General features: G+C 47.1%; 1 protein-coding gene across 2 annotated transcripts in view; it reads left to right on the forward strand.

Moving 5' to 3' along the window:
- Window positions 1–2,332: 2,332 nt before the first annotated feature.
- LOC105491417 (CCCTC-binding factor) overlaps window positions 2,333–25,481 on the forward strand; it is a 78,414-nt gene continuing 55,265 nt past the window's right edge. Inside the window, exons 1-2 of one of the 2 annotated variants that reach the window (XM_011757812.3) lie at window positions 2,333–2,532; window positions 11,110–11,226. The gene's annotated coding sequence lies outside the window, so the exon portion shown is untranslated. The remainder of the gene's footprint in view (window positions 2,533–11,109; window positions 11,227–25,481) is intronic. The other variant, XM_011757813.3, reaches the window with a different exon arrangement.

Raw genomic sequence — 25,481 nt, forward strand, 5'->3', positions numbered from 1 at the left:
GCTATACTATTGCTTTTCTTCATGTCTGTACCCAAGCAGCTGAATGTTGGAGAAAAACGAACACACTGGGCCAACTGGTTTACCTTTAACGTTATGATCACAAACCTCAGATGAGCACCCAATGCCACCAAGGCAATCCTGTTAAGGACTTGCCTTCCCTCTCCCCTGCATTTGCATCTGTCTTCACTTTTGTTGCCCTTATCATGAATGGAAACATCCCTGTTCCTCTCCAAGGTCAACCCTCCCTGTTTCCTTACATCTTCTCATGGATTTCACTCCTATATGGGTCAAGCAAGCCTTCTCTCTCCTGGATCACCTATCTTTCTTCCCCACTGTATCCCTCCCAACGGCACATAAACATGCTCTGGGAATCCTACCATCTTTATTATTTTTTGAGAGAGAGTCTCGCTTTGCTGCCCAGGCTGGAGTGCTGTGGCGCAATCTTGGCTCTCTGCAACCTCTGCCTCCCGGGTTCAAGCAATTCTCCAGCCTCAGCCTCCCAAGTAGCTGGGATTACAGGCACGTGCCACCATGCCCAACTAATTTTTGTATTTTTAGTAGAGACGGGGTTTCACCATATTGGCCAGGCTGGTCTCGAACTCCCGACCTCAAGTGATTCACCTGCCTTGGCCTCCCAAAGTGCCAGGATAACAGGCGAGCCACCGCGCCTGGCCCGTAGCATCTTTTAAAACATCTCTTCTTTCTATTATCTATCCCCAAACTTATCTGGTCCCTTCACAGCAAAACCTCTCTCAAATTGCATACATGTGCTGTCTCCATTTCCCCACTTTCCTGGTCACTCTTCAACCCAATCCGGTCAGGTCCACCTCCCTGATATACCCACATCAATCAAGCCAAGGCCATCAATGACATTCTCCAGTGACTTGCAAGGTGACCCAATCCAACAGCCATATCTCTGGCCCAAGTTTATCACACTGCTCAGCGGATGCCTCCTACCTGAAACCTTCTCTGCCCAGGGATTCCACAACTCAGCGCTAGATTTCATGACTTCCTAGATGCTCCCTTTCAGACTCCTTCTCCATTACCCTTCCAATATTGGAGTGCCCCAGGATTTGGCTTTGGAATTTCTCTTCACTCTTTCCTTCAAGCCAAGCCAGGGGTCGTAAACTGACAGCTCATCTGTGTGGTTTAATCAGCTCATGAAGTTTAAAAGCATCTGATTCAGTTGCTAACATCTAAAAACTCTGGAGATTTGACATCTTAAAAATACAGATTTTTTTATTCCTTTAGGGAAAAAAAAAGAGTATCTGTTATTGGGCCAGCATTCTCACAACGGAACGGTCAGCTGGATGGGGCAGAAGCTGCTCCCTAGATGCTGGGTCCATTTGATATCTAATGGAAGAATCATATTCCCTGTAAGTACCAAAAGGCTCTCCTCCCAGAGCCACCAGCACCTTGCAGTCAGTTCTTGGTCAACTTGACTGCAGGTTGGGAAGGGTCCGTAGGTGCCTCCTGGGGAGGGGTGGGACTGAATGCCTCCGCTCACAGAGAACAGCTCTCCCGTACAGACAAGAAATGTACGTTTCAGTGCTAAATACAGAAAGACCTTTCGGTAAATAAGGCGACTGCTATGATCGTGTTAAAGCATCAAGTCTGGTCTTCCGCTGCCTCTCCGGGCTGAGGTGGCTTGGGGACACCCAGAGGAAGCCCTCCTACTCTTCTCTCGCACCCACTTTTAGGTGGCCCTCTTCTAGGTCGGAGAGATCATCAAAAGCCGCTGAGCAAGGACAGCCTTTCCAGCCGTCGCTCGCGAGGACGGAGCTAGGAGCGCGCGGGAACCGACCCGGCCTTACTCGGTGGCGGGCAGCTGTGAGACGTTCGGAAGGCGGGTCGGGCCTGGCTGGGGCGGAGACTGGGCGGGGCCGGGCCCAGGAGCCTCCTCTGCTCCACTGGCCGGCCCCGCGCGCGCTTCCTCCAGCCACCCCCCATTTCCCCAACCCTGTACGGGTTCAAGGGGCCGGAGACAGCAGCTGGGGAATCAGGTCAAGCGGACTGGATCCGGCACCGCCCAGGGGCGGCGGCCTCCGCCCAGGAAGCCCCACCCAGCGGGAGCCGGGACGCCGCGGCGCCGGCAGAGCCCACGCGCGACCCGGCGAGGGCGCGGAAGGGCGCGCGCAGCGTGACGACGCGACTCGCGGCGCGTCCCGTGACGCCATCGCGCCCGCTTTTGAAAGTTGGCGCCCGGGGCCGCCTCCCATGCTGCCCTGCGCCAACCCCTCCCCTCACCTTTCCTCCCCCGCCCTCTACTCGCCGCCCGGCCGGCCCCCCCACCCGTCCCTTCCCTTATCAGCACCCGCGGCCCCGGCAGCGCCGACGCAGGCGCACTGCACCGCGCCGCCGCCATTTTGTGTCCGAGCCTGTGGAGCGATTAAACCGTGCGCGGAGCTGCTTCTTTGGCGGCAGCGGCGGCGGCGGTAGCCGGTGCGGACGCGCGGAGCTCGCCGGAGACGCCGGGTGGCCGGAGCCGTGGAGCGGCGGCGGAGCGGGCGCCGCGGGGGGTGTGGCGCGGAGGTAAGGGGGCCCGGGGTGGAGGAGGTTTCGCGGGCCGCCTCTAGGTGTCACGATGGGGCCGCTCCGGTCGGCGCTGGCTGCAGCCCGGCGCCAGCGCCGCCGCCGGGGGGTGTTTGTCTCCCTCTACCGTCCCTGCTGCGGCGCGGCCGCCGCCATTGCCCGTCGCCGCCGTGGCCTGGCCGCCCCCCCACCCCCACGCCCGTCCGCTAGGCCTCCCTCCTGGCAGCGCGCTAGGCCTTGGGCGGCGGCAGAGGCAGAGGCCCGCGCGCCCGGCGACTCCATTTTCCTTCCTTTGTCTCTGCCCTCGAGGCCGGTTCTTGGCCGGCCGATCGCCCGGCCGCGGCCCGCCCTCTGTCCTGTGTCCTCCGCCCCTCCTGTGGCGGGTGGCACCAGCTGAGACGCTATCTCCGCGTCCCGGCTTCGGCGCCCGCCTAGCTAAAGGGTTCGGACCCACTGCCACCGCGCGCTCAACCAGGTCCCGGTGCCGTATGGGTGTCGGGCCCTGGCCGTCGCGTCTCGGGCTGCCCCTCCTCCAGCCCGCCCCGTCCCCGGAACCTACCCTGCCGCCCTGCGTGCCTCCCCAGCTGCTTGGCTGCTCGGCGGTCGCTCCCAGTCCGCGCGTCGCCGCCGCTGGTCTCCGTCTCCGCCGAGTGGCGCAGGCGGCGCTGCAGCGGCTGCGAGCAGAGGGACCCCAGAGCTGCCGAGAGCTCCCTCTGCAAGGCTGGCTGAGCTGCTCGCACCTCTACGCCGCCTGAGCGGGCGGGGGCACGCGCGCTCGCCGCCCCCGCTGCGCCCCCAAACTCGCGCCCGGGCTCCTGGCCGGACCCGACCGGTGCGGGCCCCCCTTCAGGGGCGGAAAAGATGCGAGTTCCGCACCAAGTAGTTTTTATCCATCCGGGTTCGGACTCCCCAGCCCCTTGGAGTGATGGCAACCTGACTGTGCGCTCAGAGATCTCAAAGGGACTGAAACTTAAATTTCACTCTGATCTCAAGTGACGTGACAAATTTCTGAATTTGGGAGTATGGGCTGAGACCTTAGAGTTTCCCTCCCGCTTTAAAATGTCCTCACACTAACTTAGTACCTGATGCTCTAGGGCTAGGCGAAGGCGGTTCTGCCCCGGGATTGTGCAACTCGATCTAGAGCGCCAGTAGGGCAGAATGAATTTATTCTTGACTGGTAATTTGCCCATACAATGAAATATGAGGGTTGATGTTGTAATTGAATCCTGGGTCACTTGCTGCAGATGGTTTATAAATATTTACGCCTAATGTAACTACTGTTTAGTAGGAGACTTCCTGTAGCCCCGAGTTCAGCGTTAAGTAAACATTCTCGCATACGTAGTCTTCATACTTTGAGTTTCAATCAACTAGGAAAGTTAAAACTCCAAGTCCGCATAGGTGGGAAAGGAGGTTAAACAGGGCATATATTTAAATTTATTCGGTCCTTAAGTTTTCTTCACTAAAAAGCTTCCCGTTGAATTGCGGGAGTCTTTTGCTTTTCCTTAAATATTCTAGTGCCTTAATATAGTTCAGTGCAGCAGTGGCTGTATCAGTTTGGGTTGTTTTGGAGAAAAAAAAGTCTGGATTAACATCTTTTTAGGAAGGAAGCTATGTTAAGTTTATGAAGAAATTAAACAGCCTGATCCTAACCAAAGTTGTCCAGTCCACTGTATGTAATCTCAATCTGTAGCTCCTCACTGCAGTCCTCTTCGTAGGCACGCTTTCTACGTCTCCTTTTGGAACCCTGCAATATGTTCCTGCTGCCCCTCTTCCTAAATAAAATTGGAATGAGTAAATGCAGTAGCGTTGATTGATAGACTTGGGAATAGAATCACCTTTATCTAATATATTAATCCAATTGTGTAATTTATTGCATTCTTTTGTGACTTTGTTTTCCTTTTGAAATTGTGGTTAAGTGGCATGTTTTATTTAAGCTCAATATTGAGTTAAAAATTAAAATACAGCAGGTGTGTAATTGAGCCAGGAGTAAAGCTTGTTTTCCCGGGTTAGTACTGTGCTCCATAGACCATATTTTACTTCTTGGTTTGGTTGTTTCATATGCAGTCATCGGCTTCTTGAGTTTATACATCATTTATGCTGTTTTAGTGGGATAGACCTTTTCCACATAGTTGCTATCCTTTGAAATTCCCATATGCCAGGAATCATACTTTGTTTTGTTTTTATTAGAAAACTAAATCTACAGAGAGAATAAATTGAGGATGAAATGATATGTCAGGGTAACCCAGAAGACTTTTTTTTTTTTTTTTGAGACGGAGTCTCATTCTGCCGCCTAGGCTGGAGCAGCAGTGGTGCAATCTTTTCTCACTGCAACGTCCGCCTCCCAGATTCAAGCAATTCTCCTGTCTCCGCCTCCCAAGTAGCAGGAATTACAGGCCCGCGCCACCACACCCGGCTAATTTTTGTATTTTTAGTAGAGACGGGGTTTCACAATGTTGGCCAGGGTTTCACAATGTTGGCCAGGCTGGTCTCGAACTTCTGACCTCAGATGATCCACCCGCCTCCGCCTCCCAAAGTGCTGGGATTCCAGGCATGAGCCATCTCGGCAGGCCAGGACCTATTATTTAAATCAGTGATAGGAGGATGATTAAAACAGGAATGTTTGCTTACATAAGAAAATACTGTCTATTTAAGAGTAGTTCTGGCTGGGTGCGGTGGCTCACACCTGTAATCCCAACACTTTGGGAGGCCGAGGCGGGTGAATCATGAGGTCAGGAGATTGAGACCATCCTGACTAACACGGTGAAACCCTGTCTCTACTAAAAATACAAAAAATTAGCCAGGCATGGTGGCATGCACTGTAGTCCAAGCTACTAGGGAGGCTGAGGCAGGAGAATCGCTTGAACCTAGAAGGTGGAGGTTGCAGTGAGCCCAGATCGCGCCACAGCACTCCAGCCTGGGCAACAGAGCGAGACTCCATCTCAAAAAAAAAAAAGTAGTTGTAAAGGTTAACTTCAGCGGGATCTATTCAACCTATGTAAGAATTTAGGAGGTGAAGTTATCCTTAAGATGCATTCAAATTCTAAGAGCTTTAGGGTTTTATTTTAAAGTACACATGCAAATGAGGGCACTCACCTGGGACTTGTGAGTGGCTTGGGGAGTTCCTTGGTGGAAGCCACTTGTGCCTGACTTAAGGCCCTGGGGTGGAATCTTGGGCAGAGCCTTGTAGGCTGGTGCTTGCTGGCCAAGAGTCACCTCTAGAGACTCTCTTTTTTGCTTCAGGGATGCTGCTGCTGTCACAACCACTCCACATCATCTATGTTATAGAATCCACCTAATTTTTTAAAACTAGACCATCTGTCTGCCTAATTTACCTGTCTTGGCTCCAGATGACTGTTTTGCCAACAATTAGATCCCTCTTCAAACAACTCAGATGCATTATGATTTAAAAAAGAACAGTAATGGCAAATAATGTATAACTTTGAAGACCATGGTTCTCAACTGATGTGTAGATTTGTAGGTGGGACATGGTGGTTTACACTTGTAATCCCAGCACTTTGGGAGGCTGAGGCGGGCGGATCACCTGAGGTCAGGAGTTTGAGACCAGCCTGGCCAACATGGTGAGACCCCATCTGTACTAAAAACACAAAAAATAGCTGGGCGTGGTGGCATGTGTCTGTAATCCCAGCTACTCAGGAGGCTGAGGCAGGAGAATCGCTTGAACCCTGGAGGCAGAGGTTGCAGTGAGTTGAGATCGTGCCATTGCACTCCAGCCTGGTTGACAGAGTGAGACTGTGTCTCAAAAAAAAAAAAAAAAAAAAAAAAAGATTTGTCTTACCGCATTTATTTTGTTGTTGTTGTTGGTTTTTTTTTTTTTTTCTTGAGATGGAGTCTCGCTCTGTCTCCCAGGCTGGAGTGCAGTGGCGTGATCTTGGCTCACTGCAAGCTCTGCCTCCTGGGTTCACGCCATTGTCTTGCCTCAACCTCCTGAGTAGCTGGGAGGACTATAGGCGCCCACCACCATGCCCGGCTAATGTTTTGTATTTTTAGTAGAGGCTGGGTTTCACTGTGTTAACCAGGATGGTTTCGATCTCCTGACCTTGTGATCTGCCTGCCTTGGCCTCCCAAAGTTCTGAGATTACAGGTGTGAGCCACCATGCCCAGCCTGTGGGGTTTTTTTGTTTTGTTTTGTTTGTTTTAAGACAGGGTCTTGCTCTTTTACCTAGACTGGAGTGCAGTGGTGTGATCACAGCTCGCTGCAGCCTCCACCTCCCTGGCTCAAATGATCCTGCCACCTCAGCTTCCTGGGTAGCTGGGACTAATTTTTTCTAGAGACAGGTTTTTGTCATGTTGCCTACCCAGGCTGGTCTCAAACTCGTGGGCTCAAGCAATCTGTCTGCCTTGGCCTCCCAAAGTTCTGGGATTAGGTGTGAGCCACTGTGCCCAGCCCATTTTTTTTTAAACACCTGTAAACTTTGTGTAGTCTATCTTTGTATCTTCCCTGCTAGTATCTTTGTGCATTTTCTCAGTGATTTAATATTTGAATCCAAAGGTGTGGCACTGCATATAGACTGCCAAAATACAGTCCAAAGATCAGGGTTAGGATGATATTCTTTCACACGTGATCCTTGTTTTTGGTCACTCTTGGAATTTTCGGGGGCAGAAAATTTCATTCCCTTTGAGGTATGCTAGTAATAATAATGGACTTCAATACAGAAGTGTTGCTTGGACTAACTACGCTAATCACCTATTTCTGTTACTAAAAATTGTCTCTCAACAGAGGAGACTAGCTTCATCTAAGAGAGTATTATATCAGTTTTGTGGAGTTTAGCTAATTGTGAGATGGATTTCCTCTTAGAAGATGTACCTCATATGCCAAATTGTTTGGAAACTTTTTTAAAAATACATTTTAATTGAGGCAGGGTCTTACTCTGTTGCCCAGGTTAGAGTGCAGTGGCATGATCATAGCTCACTGCAGCCTTGAACTCCTGGGCTCAAGCAGTCTTCCTGCTGCAGCCTCCCAAGTAGCTGATACTATTGGCGTGTGCCACCATGCCCAGCTGATTTTTTAAAATTTTTTTGTAGAGACAGGATCCTACTATGTTGCTCAGGCTGGTCTTGAACTCCTGGACTCAAGCAAGTCTCCCACCTCAGCTTCCCAAAGTGTTGACATTACAGCTGTGAGCCACCATACTGGGCTTTTTTTCTTTTTTCTTTTTTTTTTTTTTTTTTGGAGACAGGTTGTCACCCTGTTGCCCGCACTGCAGTGCAGTGGTGTGATCATGGCTCACTGCAGCCTTGTCCCCCACCTCCCCCAAGTGATCCTCCAACCTCAGCCTTCCAAGTAGCCAGGACCACAGGCACACACCACCATGCCTGGCTTATATATATGTATATACACACACACACACACGTGTGTGTATATATATGTGTATATGTGTGCATATATATATATTTTTTAAGATGGAGTTTGCTCGGTCGCACAGGCTGGAGTGCAGTGCCATGTTCTGGGCTCAGTGCAAACTCGGCCTCCCAGGTTCAAGTGATTCTCCTGCTTCAGCCTCGCAAGTAGCTGGGATTACAGGTGCCTGCCACCGTGTCCAGCTAATTTTTGTATTTTTAGTAGAGACAGGGTTTCACCATGTTGGCCAGGCTGGTCTGGAACTCCTGACCTCAGGTTATCCACCCACCTCAACCTCCCAAAGTGCTCGGACTGCAGACGTGAGCCACCGTGCCTGGCCTTTTTTTTCTTCTTCTTCCCTGAGACGAAGTCTTGCTCTGTCACCCAGGCTGGAGTGCAGTGGCGCGATGATGGCCCACCGCAACCTCTGTCTTCCAGGTTCAACCAGTTCTCCTGCCTCAGCCTCCTGAGAAGCTGGGATTACAGGCGTGTGCCACCATGCCCAGCTAGTTTTTGTATCTTTAGTAGAGACCGGGTTTTTTCACCACGTTGGCCAGGGTGGTCTTGAACTCCTAACCTCGTGATCCACCTGGCTCGGCCTCCCAAAGTGCTGGGATTACAGGCATGAGCCACGGTGCCCCAACTGGCTTCAAACTCCTAGGCTTGAGCAGTCCTCTACCATGGCCTCCCAAAGTGCTGGGATTGCTGGTGTGAGCCATCACACCTGGCCATATTATTTGGAAACTTTTTTTTTTTTTTTTGGGGGGGACTGAGTCTTGCTCTGTCACCCAGGCTGGAGTGCAGTGGTGCGATCTCAGCTCACTGAAACCTCTGCTTCCTGGGTTCAAGCAATTCTTCTGCCTCAGCCTCCTCAGTAGTTGGGATAACAGGCGTGCACCACTATGTCTGGCTAATTTTTGTGTTTTTTTAGTAGAGACAGGGTTTCACCATGTTGGTCAGGCTGGTCTCGAACCCTTGACCTCATGATCTGCCCGCTTTGGCTTCCCAAAGTGCTGGGATTACAGGTGTGAGCCACTTTCCCCAGCCTATTTGGAAACACTTAATTCAAATTTAGCTGTTTATTTCACTTGGGATTTTCTTTTTTTCTTTCTTTGAGACAAAGTCTCACTCTGTCGCCAGGCTGGAATGCAGTGGCACGATCTTGGCTCACTGCAACTCTGCCTCCTGGGTTCAAACGATTCTCCTGCCTCAGCCTCCTGAGTATGAGTAGCTAGGGCTACAGGCTCGCGCCACCATGCCCAGCTAGTTTTTGTATTTTTAGTAGAGACAGGGTTTCACTATGTTGGCCAGGATGGTCTCAATTTCTTTACCTCGTGATCTGCCCACCTTGGCCTCCCAAAGTGCTGGGATTACAGGTGTGAGCCATTCATTATGCCTGGCCTGGGATTTGCTTTTTTTTTTTTTTTTTTCTCTCTCTAGACATAGGTTCTACTCTACCTTTGCTCGAAGCTTGACAGTTCATTTTGTAATTTAGGGTGAAAAGATGCCATCTAACAAAGTATTCCATTATTTGACTAAAAAAACTGTTTCATTGCTCTGCTTCTAGGATTTCCTTTTTTTTTTTTTTTTTTCCTTTTCATGGAGAACGGGGTCTTGCTATATTACCCAGGCAGGTCTCGAACTCCTGGCTCAAGCTATCCTCCCACCTCGCTTCTAGGATTTTCAAAGCTCAATAAAAGCTCCTTCTACCAGTTTTTTAAAGACGGAATCTTGCTCTGTTGCCCAGGCTGGAGTACAGTGGCGTGATCTCGGCTCACTCCAACCTCCAGCTCCTGGGTTCAAGCAATTCTCCTGCCTCAGCCTCCTGAGTAGCTGGGATTGCAGGTGTGCGCCACCACGCCTGGCTAATTTTTGTACTTTTAGTAGAGATGGGGTTTCACCATGTAGTTCAGGCTGTTCTCAAACTCCTAACCTCAGGTGATCTACCCACTTTACTCGGCCTCCTCAGTTATCTTACTAAACTGGAAAGCATAGCCTTTAGTTGTGGCATGAACAGACTTAATCAGGAAGACTGCTGCTTGCTGAAGATATGGAAATAGACTGTTAGAGGGCCATTACTGCAGCCATAAGAATTATTTTTATTGTTATGTATTTATTTTTTTTTGAGACGGAGTCACACTCTGTTGCCCAGGCTGGAATGCAGTGGCACGATCTCGGCTCACTGCAAGCTCTGCCTCCCGGGTTCATGCCATTTTCTTGCCTCAGCCTCCCGAGTAGCTGGGACTACAGGTGCCTGCCACCACGCCCGGCTAATTTTTTTTTTTTTTTTTTTTTTTTTTTTTAAAAGATGGAACTTCGCTCTGTTGCCCAGGCTGGAGTGCAGTGCAGTACAGTGGTGCGATCTCGGCTCACTGCAAGCTCTGCCTCCTGGGTTCACACCATTCTCCTGCCTCAGCCTCGCCAGCAGCTGGGACTACAGGCGCACGCCTCCAAGCCCAGCTAATTTTTGTATTTTTAGTAGATACAGGGTTTCACCTTGTTAGCCAGGATGGTCTCAATCTCCTGACCCTGTGATCCCCCTGCCTCAGCCTCCCAAAGTGCTGGGATTACAGGTGTGAGCCACCGCGTCCGGCCTAATTTTTTTATTTTTTTGTATTTTTAGTAGAGACGGGGTTTCACCATGTTAGCCAGGATGGTCTTGATCTCCTGACCTCGTGATCCACCTGCCTCAGCCTCCCAAAGTGCTGGGATTACAGGTGTGAGCCACCACACCCGGCCAAGAATTAATTTTTTGGAATTTTGAGTGTGTGTGCCGTTATTTGGTTGCAATATTGCAGTGGAGTTTTTTGTTGTTGTTCTTGTTTTAGAGGGGACAAGATCTCTCACTTTGTCAAGCAGGCTGGAATGCAGTGGCACAGTCTCTGCTCACTACAGCCTCAAACTCTTGGGCGAATCTCCCACCCTGGCTTCCCAAAGTGTTAGGATTACTGGTGTGAGCCTAGAGTACCATTTTGCTAATTACAAATCTTTAGTCATTTATATATTTAGCAAACGTGTGGAAAAATAAGTGAATGTTTTGTTATTGGCTTGATGGTGGACATTTATGGAATGGCTCAGTTAGTGACATGACATTAACAGGTGTTTTGTTTCTTTCCCAATTTTTTCTGTCTTCAGTTTTCCCTCATTTTATTTTTTATAATCTATGTGTATTTGTATGAATTGAGTGTTTCACAAAATGATTTATGCTTTTCTTTTAGAATGATTACGGACCTGAAGCCAAAGAACAAGATGCACTAGTGGATGGATTGCTGACCAGGGGCTTGAGAGCTGGATTCTGTTTTCCCTCCTCAAACTGACTTTGCAGCCACGGAGAGGTAAGTGCTATTTCCATTTTTTTCTATCTTAAAAATGGTAGTAATATAACCCTCCTGGAGTTAGAGGATTTGTTGGCTAATTCTTGGGTATAGAGGATGCAGGAATCAGGTGATTGAGAGCATACAGGCTTCATAATCAGAGTCCTGGGTTTGAAACTCTTAACGATGATATATTAGCTGGGTAATAATAGGGCAAGTTACTTTAACCTGTCTACTCCTGTCGTCCTCACTTGTGAGAGAATAACACCACCAATCTCAGAGACTATTCTCAGATTTAATGAGAATGTGTTTTGTAAAGCGTTAAGTACTATTCTGAACATGTACATAGAAAGATCTCAGGAAATTGTGGTTTCTTTTCTGTAGAAACCCTTGAAATGTATATTTTGATTATTGGCAAATGAACTGAAAAGAAAGTCCATGATCTGTGGCTACTTGTAATTTTGATGAGAAACAAATGGAATCCTGTTATTGGGTAACCTGGTATCCTGGATAAAAATTGTCATAATTTGAGTTAGCCTAGCTTATTGCCCATTTTGCATCAGAGAGTGACAATAATTATTATTTTAATTTAGCCTATAATTTCTGCTATAAAATATAATGGATATTATATGGAACTTGGAACAGTCCTCTTATAAATATTGGAATCTGCTGTGCTTTGGGATCTCAAACAAAGTGGGATTCTGGTTGTAAAAATTATCTCTTCTCACGGTATCAGAAAGCACATCTTTTTTAGACCCTAGAAAAATGTGAAAATAATTTAATTGTACATGGGTAATGGCAAAAAGGAATGTAGAAGTGGAAATTACAAATGCCAAGATTAGATAAGCTTATATGAATGAATCATCTAAATGACTACTGAGATTTTTCTTACAAGCTCTGCCTGGAGCAAATAAAGAGAAGGGAATAGGAATGAAAGTTTGTTATTCTTCAAACCTTTATTTTCCAAATGGGCAACTTGTTTTCCTGCTAGATGGGAAGTACAAGGTCTGTGGTAGTATTCTGTCGCTCCAGAAATAACTTATGCCCTGCAGGTTCTTTCAGGAGTGTTGACACAGAGTGCATACTAATAAGTTGCTGAAAAAAGAAATAATGCTGATTTAAAAACTATTGAGAAATCTAAGCTTTAAGAGTTTAGGGAATGGGTTTATAGGAACATGTTAATCATTTTCAAGTGTTATGACTAGCTTAATTGCTTAGATCCCTGTTTCTCAAATTGGGATATGAATACTCTTAGGGAATCAGGTGGTGTGATTTCAGATTACTTGGAGTCACAAGATAGACCTGACCCGTCTTCTTAGAACTTCAGTTATGCTCATTGAGGAGGTGCTGAGTTAAGTAATTTAACTGGTAAGTGATTAAATACTAAATATTGGCCGGGCACATAGCTCACGCCCAGTACTTTGGGAGGCCAAGGCAGGCGGATCACTTAAGGTCATGAGTTCCAGACCAGCCTGGCCAACATGGTGAAACCCCATCTCGACTAAAAATACAAAAACTAGCCGGGTGTGGTGGTGGGTGCCTGTAATCTCAGCTACTTGGGAGTCTGAGACAGGAGAATTGCTTAAACCTGGGAGGCGGAGGTTACCGTGAGCCAGGATTGTGCCACTGCACTCCACTCTGGGCGACAGAGTGACTTTGTCCGCCTCCTCCCCGCCCCCGCAAAAAAAAAAGCCAGGTGCGATGGCTCATGCCTGTAATCCCAGAACTTTGGGAGGCCGAGGTGGGTGGATCACAAAGTCAGGAGTTCAAGACCAACCTGGCCAACATGGTGAAACCCCGTCTCTACTAAAAATATAAAAAATTAGCTAGGTGTAGTGGTGGGCACCTGTAATCCCAGTTTCTTGGGAGTCTGAGGCAGGAGAATTGCTCGAACCCGGGAGGTGGAGGTTGCAGTGAGCCGAGATCACTGCACTCCAGCCCAGGCAACAGAGCAAGACTGTCTCAAAAAAACAAAAAAAAACAAAAAAAAAACCAATTAGCTGGATATGATAGTGCGTGCCTGTAATCCCAACTACTCGGGAGGCTGAGGCAGGAGAATCACCTGAACCAGGAGGCAGGCAGAGGTTGCAGTGAGCCAAGATCACACCACTGCACTCTAGCCTGGGTGACAGAGCAAGACCCTGTCTCAAAAAAATATATATATAAAAATATTGTAATATTAAAACAGACATTTTTGGAGCAGAATGAAAACTGTATGATTAAGATAACACAGGTCTTCAACAAAATGAGGCATGAGTGCCTGAGGGTGAGAAGCTCTCTTTGTATAGGTTCTATAGTGGATACATTTGAGAAGCAATACATTTGAGCTATAGAACAGCTCTGCAATCCTCCTTACTTTGTCCTTGTCGTATTTGTGTAGGGAAAAACTCTCAAGCCCAGGTTTTTCCTTTGCTTTCACACAACCACCATCAACACAAAAGAAGACTTACGTGGCTGGGTCCAATGGCTCAGCCTGTAATCCCAGCACTTTGGGAGGCTGAGGTGGGCAGATCCACAAGGTCAAGAGATCGAGACCATCCTGACCAACATGGTAAAATCCCATCTCTACTGAAAATACAAAAATTAGCTGGGCGTGGTGGCTCACGCCTATAGTCCCAGCTACTCGGGAGGCTGAGGCAGGAGAATCGCTTGAACCCGGGAGGTGGAAGTTGCAGTGAGCTGAGATCATGCCGCTGTACTCTGGCCTGGTGACAGGGTGAGATTCCATCTCAAAAAAAAGAGAAGAGGCCGGGCGCGGTGGCTCAAGCCTGTAATCCCAGCACTTTGGGAGGCCGAGATGGGCGGATCACGAGGTCAGGAGATCGAGAGACGATCCCGGCTAACACGGTGAAACCCCGTCTCTACTAAAAAATACAAAAAACTAGCCGGGCGAGGTGGCGGGCGCCTGTAGTCCCAGCTACTCGGGAGGCTGAGGCAGGAGAATGGCGTAAACCTGGGAGGCGGAGCTTGCAGTGAGCTGAGATCCGGCCACTGCACTCCAGCCTGGGTGACAGAGCAAGACTCCATCTCAAAAAAAAAAAAAAAAAAAAGAGAAGACTTTCGTGACCAAAGATGGGGTGGAGGGATTTTCCCCACACACCAAACAGTGGATACCAGCTAGGTGTCCTCCAATTCAGTTCCAACACCATCTACCCAAGATGGTGTCAGATCCCACACGTTTAGGGTTCAGTCCCACCCATCCGTCCTACTAGTCACAAGCCCAGTCCTTCAGAGCTTCTAACCAACTGGCTTCAAGTTGAGATTCCCACGACCTCTTTCTTGGGTTCCATTAATTTGCTAGAGCAGTTCACAGTCCTCAAGGAAACACTTCTTTAGATTTGCCAGTTTGTTAAGAAGATTATTTTTGAGACAGTCTCACTGCATTGCCCAGGCTGGAGTGCAGTGGCGCGATCTCTGCTCACTGCAACTTCCCCGTCCCAGGTTCAAGCGATTCTCCTGCGTCAGTCTGCCGAGTAGCTGGGATTACAGGTGTCCACCCCCATGCCCAGCTAATTTTGGTATTTTTAGTAGAGATGGGGTTTTGCCATGTTGGCCAGGCTGGTCTCAAACTCCTGACCTCAGGTGATCCACCCAATTCGGCCTCCCAGAGTGCTGGGATTATAGGCATGCACCACTGCACCCAGCCAAAAGCGTCTATTCTTTTTCTTTTTTTGAGATGGAGTCTTGCTCTGTTGCCCAGGCTGTAGTGCCGTGGTAAAATCCTGGCTCACTGCAAGCTCTGCCTCCCAGGTTCACACCATTCTCCTGCCTCAGCCTCCCGAGTAGCTGGGACTACAGGCGCCCACTGCCATGCCTGGCTAATTTTTGTATTTTTAGCAGAGATGGGGTTTCACCTTGTTAGCCAGGATGGTCTCAATCTCCTGACCTTGTGATCTGTCCACTTCGGCCTCCCAAAGTGCTGGGATTACAGGCATGAGCCACTGCGCCTGGCCAAAAGCATCTATTCTTTTTTTTTTTTTTTTTTTTTTTTTTTTGAGACGGAGTCTTGCTCTGTTGCCCAAGATGGAGTGCAGTGGCATGATCTCGGCGGCTCACTGCAAGCTCTGCCTCCTGGGTTCACACCATTCTCCTGCCTGATCCTCCCGAGTAGCTGGGACTACAGGCACCCACCACCATGCCCGGCTACTTTTTTTTTGTGTGTGTGTTTTTAGTAGAGACAGGGTTTCACCGTGTTGGCCAGGGTGGTCTCAATCTCTTGACTTCGTGATCCGCCCGCCTCGGCCTCCCAAAGTGCTGGGATTTCAGGTGTGAGCCACCGCACCCGGCCAAAAAACATCTATTCTTAACTGTGTGTTTTATAATTACTAAGTATTGTGGGTTTTTTTTGTTTTTTTTGAGACGGAGTCTCACTCTGTTGCCTAGGCTGGAGTGCAGTGGCGTGATCTTGGCTCACTGCAAGCTCCACACCCCAGGTTCACGCCATTCTCCTGCCTCAGCCTCCCGAGTAGCTGGGATTGTAGGCGCCCGCCACCACACCCAGCTAATTTTTTGTATTTTTAGTAGAGATGGGGTTTCACTGTGGTCTCGATCTCCTGACCTCGTGATCTACCCGCCTCGGCCTCCCAAAGTGCTGGTATTACAGGCGTGAGCCACCACGCCCGGCCCAGTATTGTTATTAACATACTGCTCTTAATGTAAGTAGCATTTAAGAATTACATTTTCTCCGTATGTCCTTGTGGGTAGAGGTAAAAAAAAGAATTACATTTTCTTTAGTCACGCATCCTGGTGCGTGCCTGTAATCCTAGCTATTCAGGAAGCTGAGGCAGTAGGATCGGCTGAGCTCAGGAGGTCAAGGTTGCAGTGAGCCATGGTCCCACCACTTCTTTTCAGCCTGGGTGACAGAGTAAGACCCTGTCTCAATAAACAAATAAGTAAGAATTAAGTTTTCTGAGGCTGGGCATGGTGGCTCATGCCTATAATCCCAGCACTTTGGGAGGCTGAGGCGGGTAAATCACTTAAGGCCAGGAGTTCGAGACCAGCCCGGACAACATGGCAAAACCTTGTCTTTACTGAAAATACAAAAATTAGCTTGGTGTGGTAGCTCATGCTGTGATCCCAGCTACTCAGGTGGCTGAGGCACAAGAATTGCTTGAATCCAGGAGGTGAAGGTTGCAGTGAGCCGAGATTGCACCACTTCATTCCAGCCTGGGTGGCAGAGCAAAACTCTGTCTTTAAAAGAAAAAAGGAAAAAACACATTTTCTATATTGATAGTGCCCGTTTTTTGGATATGGGTTTTGTATTTGAACCTAGTTGATTCTGAATATACTGAAAGGTGACTTTCCCTGAAATGATGTGAATTGGATCAACCCAGATGTGCCTGTCCTGCATCTGCAATATTTATGAAACCCCTGTAATGTGCTCATTTTATACTTGAACACATGGCTTTCTATCCTGTGCCAGGTACTACACTAGGTGCTAGGGTTTCAAAGATGAATAAGAAAAGGAACCTTCTCCTGAGGGTCTTAGGTAGACTGGGCAGGAGATCTGTATATAAGTGTCATTGGTGCTCTGATAAAAGTGTATTCAGGGTGGGCAGGGCACGATGGCTCACACCTGTAATCCCAGCACTTCGGAAGGTCGAGGCGGGTGGATCACCTGAGGTCGGTAGTTCGAGACCAGCCTGGCCAACATGGTGAAACCCTGTCTCTACTAAAAATACAAAAATTAGCTGGGTGTGGTGGCGGGCACTTGTAATCCCAGCTACTCAGGAGGCTGAGGTGGGAGAATCATTTGAATCCGGGAGGCAGAGGTTGCAGTGAGCCAATATTGTGCCATTGCACTCCAGCCCGGGTAAAAGAGCGGAACTCAGTCTCCCAGGAAAAAAAAGTGTTCAGGGTGTAGGGAGAGATTGTCAGTTACAGGAGTTTGGGAAAGATATTAGGAAAGACTTTCTGAAGAAGAGGCCCTGATCTGGGTGTAACAGGAAATGCAAAAGAAGCATAAATTTGATTTTAATCATATTAGGACATCAAGTCCTGGCCATGCAGCTTAATAGCTGTATGGCCTCGGGCAAGTCTATTAGAGGTGACTTCCTCGGGCTTCCCTTTCCTCTTTATTTTTGAGATGGAGTCTCGCTCTGTCGCCAGGCTGGAGTGCAGTGGCGCGATCTCGGCTCACTGCAACCTCCGCTTCCTGGATTCAACTGATTCTCCTGCCTCAGCCTCCTGAGTAGCTGGGACTACAGGCGCGCACCACTATGCCCAGCTAATTTTTGTATTTTTAGTAGATACAGGGTTTCGCTGTATTGGCCGGGCTGGTCTCAAACTCCTGACCTCAGGTGATCCGCCCACCTCGGCCTCCCAAAGTGCTGGGATTACAAGCGTGAGCCACTGCGCCAGGCCAAGTTGGTTATTGTATATATTTTGCATTAAACTGAACTTCAGTGACCCCCAGATAATACAGATGTTAATAAACTAAACAGAAATATTGTGCCAGAGGAAAATGAGTTAGATTTATCAGAAAATCTGTTGAGCAGTGGAGAAGTGGGTAAGAGAACAAGGTCACATCGCATGTTGTGAGGGATATAAAACCCTAACCCATTTAAAAAGATGAATACCAGCCTGGGCAACTTAGTGAGACCTTGTCTGTTAAAAAAAAGAAAAATGTAGCCAGGTGTGGTGGTGCACACCTGTAGTCTCAGCTACTTGGGAGGCTGAGATGGGAGGATCACCTGAGCCAGGAGGTTGAGGCTTCATGCACTCCAGCCTGAGTGACAGAGTGAGACTCTGCCTTTAAAAAAAAAAAAAAAAAAAAAGAGGACTGTTAACCAGCAAAATGCTTATGAGAGAGGTTTTTTAATAGCATAGTACCAAAAAATTAATTATTATGGAATAAAAGTAAAGAAAATCCCGAACTGAAACCTGGCATATAGCAGAAGCTCAATAAGTAAGTAATTGGATGAATAATGACCAGGGCAAAAGACTAAACAGACATGGAAATAATTAGTCAAAACTAGTAGTGTGAGGGTAGTTTGGTTTGGGGGTCACTTTTTGTTGGTTTTGTATAGTTTGTGTAATTTTTTAATGCAAATAAGTTTTTTTCTTAAGTTAGATTAAAGCAGAATTACCAAAATCTGGCTATAACAATATTTAACAATGGGGATTGGTTAAATTATGATACATCCCTATAATACAATGTTGTGTAGTCATTATGTATAAAAAATATGTTGAAATGGCAAGATACTTGAAAAAAAGTACAGAAGAAAGCAGATTATCAACAATATGTATGATATGATCTCATGCGAGAGTAACTGTGTATATATTGGGGAGGGGACGACGGATTTGGATATACGCCAGAATGTGTATGTAAAACCTATAGGTAGGTTTCTTTAAGCTTTTCCTGTTGCCTGTATGCATAATTTCTTTTTTTTTTTTGAGATGGAGTCTCGCTCTGTCACCCAGGCTGGAGTGCAGTGGCTGGATCTCAGCTCACTGCAAGCTCCGCCTCCCGGGTTCCCGCCATTCTCCTGCCTCAGCCTCCCGAGTAGCTGGGACTACTTTGCTGGGACTACAGGCGCCTGCCACCTCGCCCGGCGAGTTTTTTGTATTTTTAGTAGAGACTGGGTTTCACCGTGTTAGCCAGGATGGTCTCGATCTCCTGACCTCGTGATCCACCCGTCTCGGCCTCCCAAAGTGCTGGGATTATAGGCTTGAGCCACCGCGCCTAGCCGCCTGTATGCATAATTTCTAAAGGAAAAGGGAATGCAGTACAGTAGGAAGTAGCACTGAAACTTTCTAATAAAGATAATGAAATGGGCCGGGTGTAGTGTCTCACACCTGTAATCCCAGCACTTTGGGAGGCTGAGGTGGGCAGATTACAAGGTTAGGAGATCGAGACCATCCTGGCTAACATGGTGAAACCCCGTCTGTACTGAAAAGACAAAAATTAGGCAGGTGTGATGGCGGGCGCCTGTAGTCCCAGCTACTCGGGAGGCTGAGGCAAGATAATGGCGTGAACCTGTGAGGCAGAGCTTGCAGTGAGCCGATTTTGCACCACCTCACTTCAGCCTGGACGACAGAGTGAGGCTCCGTCTCAAAAAAAAAGATAATGAAATGATAAAAGGTGTTTTTGCCTAGTTTACTTGGCAGTAATGTCTAGACTTCTTGAGTGGAATCGAGAGGCCCACTGGAACAGTTACAGAAGTGCAGCCAGGAGGAGAGTAAGGCAGGAGGAAGCTGCTGCATCTGCCCAACTGTTAGAGGGGATTGAGGTTGCAGAGGCAGTTCTTGCAGTGTTCCTCCCTTAAAGTTAGTCTTAAACTTTTTAAAAATATTACTAAAGTAATATTTAGTTTCATTCTTTGGAAGAGTCTAATGATTGTAGAATTACATTAGAACCTAAAGAATGCTTTAACTTTGTTTCCCCAGAGCTGAAAACTGTTAATAATCTGGTTTGTTGACTTTGTGCTTTTATTAGCAGGCATGTACGTATAATACAACTTTTTTGTTTTGTTTTGTTTTGAGACGGAGTCTTACTCTGTCACCCAGGCTGGAGTGCAGTGGCGCAATCTCGGCTCACTGCAAGCTCTGCCTCCCGGGTTCATGCCATTCTCCTGCCTTGGCCTCCCGAGTAGTTGGGACTACAGGCGCCCACCACCACACCCGGCTAATTTTTTTTTTTGTATTTTAGTAGAGACGGGGTTTCACCGTGTTAGCCAGGATGGTCTCGATCTCCTGACCTCGTGATCCACCTGCCTCAGCCTCCCAAAGTGCTGGGATTACAGGCGTGAGCCACCGCACCCGGCCAATACAACTTTTTAAACAAAATATAATTGTGCTATGCAAATTTTCTATAACCACCACATTTAATGTAAGAACATGAGGGGAAAATACTTCAAACAGTACAAAATGTTAATAATGAAAAGTAATCTTCAGTCCCACCTCTGAACTCTCAGTTTTCTTCCTCAGAGGCAATAAATACCAATTTTTCATGTATCCATCCAGAGAAAATTCTGCGTATATTCAAACATATAAGTTTATGTATCTTGTTTTTTTGTTTTGTTTTGTTTTGTTTTTTCCTGAGACAGAGTTTTCACTCTGTTGCCCAGGCTGGACTGAGAGGCGTGATCTTGGCTTACTGCAACCTCCAACTCCTGAATTGAAGTGATTTTGTGCCTCAGCCTCCCAGGTAGCTGGGATTACAGACATGTGCGGCCATGCCCAGCTTATTTTTGTAGTTTTAGTAGAGACATGATTTCACCATGTTGGCCAGGCTGGTCTCAAACTCTTGGCCTCATGTGTTTCACCTGGCTCGGCTTCCCAGATTGCCTGGATTACAAGCATGAGCCAATGTGCCTGGCCAAGTTTATGTATCTTTTTGAAAAAGCACAAATAGGCTGGGCATGGTGTCTCACGCCTATAGTCCCAGTACTTTGGGAGGCTGAGGTGGGTGGATCACCTGAGGTCAGGAGTTCGAGACCAGCCTGGCCAACATGGTGAAACCCCGTCTCTACTGAAAATACATAAATTAGCTGGGCATGGTGGCAGGCGCCTGTATCCCAGCTACTCAGGAGGCCAAGGCAGGAGAATCACTTGAACCTGGGAAGCGGAGGTTGCAGTGAGCCGAAATCGCGCAATTGCACTCCAGCCTGGGGGACAAGAGCAAGACTTCGTCTCAAAAATAAATAAAAATAAAAGGCCGTGCGTGGTGGCTCACGCCTATAATCCCAGCACTTTGGGAGGCCGAGGTGAGTGGATCACCTGAAGTCAGGAGTTCAAGACCAGCCTGACCCCAACATGGTGAAACCCTGTCTGTACTAAAAATACAAAAAGTAGCCGGGCACGGTGGCATGCGCCTGTAATCTCAGCTACTCAGGAGGCTGAGGCAGGAGAATCGCTTGAACCTGGGAGGTGGAGGTTGCAGTGAGCTGAGATTGTGCCATTACACTCCAGCCTGTGCAACGAGAGTGAAACTCTATCTCAAAAATAAATAAATAATAAAAATAAGAAATAAAAAAACACAAATAGTAGCTTACTATACTCGTGGTTCTAGACGTTTGAATTGTTTTCAATTTGTTTTTTTTTGCAGATGAAGTCTTGCTCTGTCACCTAGGCTGGCGTGCAGTGGTATGATCTCGGCTCACTGCAACCCTCGCCTCCCAGGTTTAGGCAGTTCTGTCTCAGCCTCCCGAGTAGCTGGGCATGGTGGCACATGCCGCCATGCCCAGCTAATTTTTGTATTTTTAGTAGAGACAGGTTTTTGCCATGTTGGCCAGGCTGGCTTCGAACTCCTGACCTCAGGTGATCCACCTGTTTCGGCCTCCCAACTGCCCAGGCTTCCTGAAGTGCTGGGATTACAGGTATGAGCCACTATGCCCAGCCTGTTTTCAATCTTTTGCCATTAGAGAAAAATACCCTAGTAGTAGATAACCTTCTTACATACATATCTTTAGACTCGCGTACTAGTGTAAACATAGAGTAAGTTCAGAGAAATTGAATTGCTTGTATACTCGTAGAAGAGGGAATGGTCATGTACAAAGGCCCAGAGGCAAGAAAGGAAAGACCTAGAATGTTCTGGCTACTGAAAGCAGTTCAGTATGATGAGAGGAGAGTATATCAGACTGGATGCAGATCTGCTGATAGGGCCCTGAAGCACATGGTAGGCCATGTGAAAGAGTTTGGACTTTAAAGAGTTTTCAGCATGGTGGTTTCAGAAGGGAAGTCTTCTTGCTGATAATGGATTTACATTTTAGAAATCCGTGGCCACTGCGTGAAAAATGGTAGGTAATGGAGCAAGAGGGGAAGCAGGGAAACTGGTTAGAAGGCCATTGCATTGGTCCAAGCAAGATGTAATGCTGTCCTGACTTAAGGTGAGATAATTGGGATTGCTGTTTGTCTAGTTCGTTAAATTATGATTATTTTAAATTAATTAAGTTAGAGACAGAGTCTCACTCTGTTCCCCAGGCTAGAGCGCTGTGGTGTGATCATAGCTCACTATAACCTTGAACTCCTGGCCTTAAGCGATCCTGTGGTCTTAAGCTCCTGGGTAGCTAGGAGTGTAGGGTGCGTATCACCAGGCCCAGCTAATTTTTTTTGTAAAGACATCCAGCAACAAAGTTCCTACTAATTGAAGGGAGAAAAGATGTTTTTTTGAGACGGAGTCTTGGAGTCTTGTGTTGGTTGCCCAGGCTGGCCTTGAACTCCTGGCCTCAAGCAATCCCACCCCCCCAGGCCGTCCAAGATGTTGGGATTACAGATGTCAGCCACCACACCCAGCTTAGATTTTAAATTATTTATTTATTTATATTTTATTTATTTACTTATTATTTATTTGTTATTTTTGAGATGAAGTCTCGCTCTTGTCCCCCAGGCTGGAGTGCAATGGCGTGATCTCAGCTCACTGCAACCTCTGCCTCCCGGGTTCAAGTGATTCTTCTGCCTCGGCCTGGGCATTACAGGCGTGTACCACCACACCCGGCTAATTTTGTACTTTTAGTAGAGGAGCCTGCCACTGCGCCAGGCTAATTTTTTTTTTTTTTTTTTTTAAAGTAGAGATGGGGATTCACCATGTTGGCCAGGCTGGTCTAGAACTCCTGACCTCGGGTGATCCACCCACCTCGGCCTCCCAAAGTGCTGGGATTATAGGCATGAGCCACCACACCAGGCCTTACTTATTTTTAATTAGGTTGGAATCCTATTCTGCATCCTCCTTTGTAACCTTGCTGCGTGTTATGAACATTTATCCTGTTAGATATCTTTTTTTTTTTTTTTTTTTGAGACAGTGTCCATCACCCATGCTGGAGTACAGTGGCATGATCTAGGCTCACTGCTACCTGTGCTGCCTGGGTTCAAGTGATTCTTGTGCCTTAGCCTCCTGAGTAGCTGGGATTACAGACATGCTCACCAGGCCCGGCTTATTTTATTTTTATTTTATTTATTTATTTGAGACAGACTCTTCCTCTTTTGCCCAGTCTGGAGTGTGGTGGCGCCTTCTTGACTCACTGCAACCTCCGCCTCCCGGGTTCAAGTGATTCTCCTGCCTCAGCCTCCGGAATAGCTGGGATTACAGGCGTGCACCACCACGCCCAGCTAATTTTGTACTTTTAGTAGAGATGGGGTTTTACCACGTTGGCCAGGCTGGTCTAGAACTCCTGACTGCAGGTGATACACCCACTTTGGCCTCCAAAAGTGCTGGGATTACAGCTGTGAGCCATAGCGCCCAGCACTAATTTTTGTCACGTTGACTGGGCTGATGTTGAACTCCTGACCAAAAAATTAGCCGGGCATGGTGGCGGGCACCTGTTGTCCCAGCTACTGGGGAGGCTGAGGCAGGAGAATGGCATGAACGGAGCTTGCAGTAAGCCGAGAATTGCGCCATTGCACTCCAGCCTGGGCGACAGAGCAAGACTCCTCTCAAAAAAAAAAAAAACTTTTGTTACTTCAAATTAGTAGGAACTTTGTTGTTGGATGTTAAGTGGCATGTGTACATGCTTTAGTTTTCAGAACTGTTCTTTTGGGCATAGCAATCCTTGTTTGCCCTAACTTTTTGCCTCTAGTACGTTGTTTCTACCTATTCCTCATTAATTGAATTATTTCTAAAATATGAGCATTGACCAGACATGGTGGCTCACGCCTGTAATCACAGCACTTTGGGAGGCTGAGGTAAACAGATCGCTTGAGTTCAGGAGTTCAAGACCAGCTTGGGCAACATGATGAAACTCGGTCTCTGCTAAAAATACAAAAATGAGCTAGTTATGGTGGTGGGTGCCTGTAATCCCAGCTACTTGGGAGACTGAGGCAGGAGACTTGCTTGAACTCGGGAGGTGGAGGTTGCAGTGGGCTGAGATCGCGCCATTGCACGCCAGCCTGGATGACGAACAAAACTCCTTCTCAAAACAAAAAAAAAGTCGTTTTTTTTTAAAAAAAACTGTGAAGTGGTGATACTGGTTCCCTTCTAACCTATAAGTATTACTTGAATTGATAACCTAAAAAAACTGTAGGATATTAAAGCCAAAAGAAAATTTAAGTCAATCCCTTCATTTTACAGATAAGAAAACTAAGAGGCAAAGTGATTCACCTAAGGTCACGGATGTAGGACAAGTGCTTATGCCTTTTTTGTTCTTCCCTAGACTGGCTCTGAATAGTCTTTGTGTTTCCCAGAATTTTCTCCTGCTTTTGGTTCTGTAGCTAATTATTTTATACATTCATTTTTAAAATCTCTTTTGACAGAAAAACATTCATCAATGTGTATCTCTAGAAAAACAATGTCGAGGCTGTACATTACTGCTCTTGGGTATAGTATACAGGCCTTTTTTTTTTTTTTTTTTTTTTGTTAGAGTTTCGCTCTTATTGCCCAGGCTGGAGTACTGTGGCGCAGTCTTGGCTCACTGCAACCTCCACCTGCCAGGTTCAAACAATTCTCCTGCCTCAGCCTCCCAAGTAGCTGGGACTACAGGCATGTGCCACCACACCCGGCTGATTTTTTGTATTTAGTAGAGACGGGGTTTCACCATGTTGGTCAGGCTTGTTTCGAACTCCTGATCTCAGGTGATCCACCCACCTTGGCCTCCCAAAGTGCTGGGATTACAGGCGTGAGCCACTGTGCCTGGTTTATACATGTCTTCAGTGTGTATTTTTCAGACGAGCAGTAATGTTACCAACTTTTAAAAAGTTTGCCAACGTTTGCAGTGATGCATTACTAGGCTCTGACTGACGATAATATTAAAGTTCAGTATCTAATAAGATTTTGAGCTTACTCATCTTCTTCTTAACCCAGGTCTTTTCAGAATTCTTCAATCATCTTTGTGTGATAAGAACAGAACATCCTTAGAGGCGATATTGGTTAGCACTTCTGTTTTTAATGCAGTGCACTTGGACCACTGAAAATTTTTAATTATTCCAACCACTACTTTTTGTTTATTTGCTTAAATAAACTCTAATATAACAAATCTCTGGACTAGCATGGTCACTATCACATATTATAAAGCAGGTAGAAGATATTTTACATTTACAGAGGTATGATGCAGAACTTTTCTATAATAGAGAATATCCTAATTCTTTTTAGTATTTCCTGTGTTTTATCTCTTATACCTTTCTACTCCTACTTAAAAATTTTTAAGGTTATGTTGAGAGTATAAAATAATAGTGACTCTTGGTTTGTAATTTTTTTTCCCTGTCCAACAAAGTATTTGCTTCTTCCTCTGTCTTTATTGTGTCTTTTGGGTATATATAAATATATACCCCTCCCTGCCCCCCACCCTATCCCCATGCAATTTCTTGGTTATGGTATTGTCCGCATTTTTTTGTTTCCTATACAT

This window comes from Macaca nemestrina, chromosome 18, assembly GCF_043159975.1.
Source record: "Macaca nemestrina isolate mMacNem1 chromosome 18, mMacNem.hap1, whole genome shotgun sequence".
Lineage (NCBI taxonomy): Eukaryota > Metazoa > Chordata > Mammalia > Primates > Cercopithecidae > Macaca > Macaca nemestrina.